The sequence below is a fragment of the Oratosquilla oratoria genome, chromosome 6 (assembly GCF_046742065.1).
Source record: "Oratosquilla oratoria isolate Oo_2021 chromosome 6, ASM4674206v1, whole genome shotgun sequence".
In the NCBI taxonomy this organism is placed as follows: domain Eukaryota; kingdom Metazoa; phylum Arthropoda; class Malacostraca; order Stomatopoda; family Squillidae; genus Oratosquilla; species Oratosquilla oratoria.
Window position 1 is genome coordinate 36,074,470 of NC_134782.1, and position 2,500 is coordinate 36,076,969.

Here is a 2,500-nt window from a genome sequence, read left to right on the forward strand (position 1 = left end):
CACTACATTTTATCAAAAAAAAAAAAAAAAAAAAAAAAAAAAAAAGACAATTAAAAAAATAATAATAAATAAATAAAATAAAATAAAACATCAAAAACTTTCAGTTGACGAAACTTGATGAGTGTTGTGACAGCCTCCCAGTGTTGTGGCGGCAAGCGACGTGTGGGATCTACGTCATACGAATAACGGACGACCAGGAAAAGAACCCCACGAAGTCGATTTCTGTTTTGTCTCGCTTTGTCCGTTTTCTTCGAACACCTGACAAAGTATGGGATTATGAAGGCAAATACATATTTTTCGGGTCTTCAAAGGCACAGATGGAGTTCCTAGCTGGCACAGAGAAGGTCAGGAAAACGAAGGATGTTGTCTTTGTGTGGTAAGTAATATTGACGGTTACTGTGCTTTATGACTATTTACTGACTTATGACTGTACCCCATATTTAACTGTTCATTGGTGGTTTGGCCACGCACTTATGTATAATAGTAATATTCTATGTTTTAATTGAAATCCAGTTAAGTAATTGCCTCGGATAGATTTATATAGTTATGGGGAGTTCCAGAACAAATTTCTAACGCCCTGCATAGTACAATCGGTACCGTCATTGCTTTCTGGTAACCTTTCACATAGCCAATTATTCAAGTCATAGTGGTGGAGGTAGCTAATCCATATATATATACATATATATATATATATATATATATATATATATATATATATATATATATATTTATTTATATATATAGATATATATATATATATATATATATATATATGTATAGATATATATGTAGATATGTATATATATATATATTATGTATATACATACTGAAATAATCTTAAATATATATGTATGTATATACTCTTACTCCGCTTGTCGTCGGGCCACTTGGTGATCCATAACCCTTTTGAAACGTCTCGCCATGTCTTTCTGTCTTGTGCCACCTCCTTCCATTCTCTTGATTCTATTCTGCATATCTGCACATCTCCTTCAACGCATCTCCTCCAGTCTTTTCTAGGTCGTCCAAATGGTCGTCTTCCATGCATTCCACTATTGAGCACTTTCTTTGGCCATGTATCTTCTTGCATCCTTATAACATGTCATGTCCATATAAATATTTTTAATCTTATTACATTTCTAATATGGGGTTGTTTTGTTCGTTCTCTAATTTCCCAGTTATGTCTTATTCTCCATTCTTGCCTTTGGTTGTCATACACGGGTCCTAAAATTCTCCGTAAAATCTTATTTTTAAGAACTTCAAACTTCTCCATAGCTTTCGCAAGGGCCCATGTTTCGAAGCCGTACAATAAGACTGGTCTCACTATTGAGATGTACAGTCTCAGTTTTGTTGTTCTTGATATTGACCTTTTTTAAATCAGTTCTATTAGGCTGTAGTAATATCGATTTCCTGCTCCGATTTTGGCTTCCACTTCCTGTTTCATTCTTCCGTCACTGGTCACCTTTACTCCTAAGTATTTAAAATCTTTAACACTCTCTACGTCCATCTCTGCAATCTGTACCCTTTCTGGCAAATTAGACACTCTTGCTACCTTCATTATCTTTGTCTTGCTCTCATTGATCTTGAGTCCAACACTTTCTGCAGCTTCTTTAAAGAGCGCCGCCAGGTTTTCCATTTCTGCTTGATTCTCTATCATGATGTCAATGTCGTCAGCATACGCTAATAGTTTTATGGTTATATCTTCCAATTTTATTCCTTCGTCTCTCCCATTCATACTACCTCTGATTATTTTTCCATTGCCAGATTGAATAACAGTAGTGAGAGTATGCATCTTTGTTTTAGCCCATCTCCTATCTGAAAAGGTGATATAGTTTTACTCCCACATCTCACTACGCTATTTGTGTTTTCATAGCATGCTCTTGTTAACCTGGTGTACTTATTTGGTATTCCTAATTCTTCCATTATTTTCCATAGAGATGTTCTGCTCACTCTATCATAAGCCTGTTTGAAATCGATGAACAGGTGTAGTTGCTCCCTATCATATTCCCAATACTTTTCTATTAGTTGTCTTATAACAAAAACTTGATCTGTTGTTGACCTCCCTCTTCTAAAACCGCATTGGTACTCTCCTACTATATGTTCCATGTATTCTTCCATTCTGTTATACAATATCTTGGTAAAAACTTTATATGCAGTTGATAGTAGGCTTATTCCTCTATAGTTTGTGCACTCTAACTTATCATCGTTTTTGTGTATTGAAATGAATATCCACTCTCTTCAGCTATCTGTTATGCGTTCTTTTGTCCAAATTACCTTTATCAGTCGGTGTAGTCTTTCCGTTAAAAAATCTCCTCCTTTCCATATTTCTAATGGTATTCCGTCTTTCCCGGGACATTTATTGTTTCTTAAATGTTTAACTGCTTGTTTAAATTCCTCCAAAGATGTTTCGGGCATCTCTTCTTCTGGCCCTTGGGTAGTTCGATTATCGTTGTTGTCTGGGTTGTTTTCCGTTGGCGGGTTTAATAATTCTTCAAAATGTTCC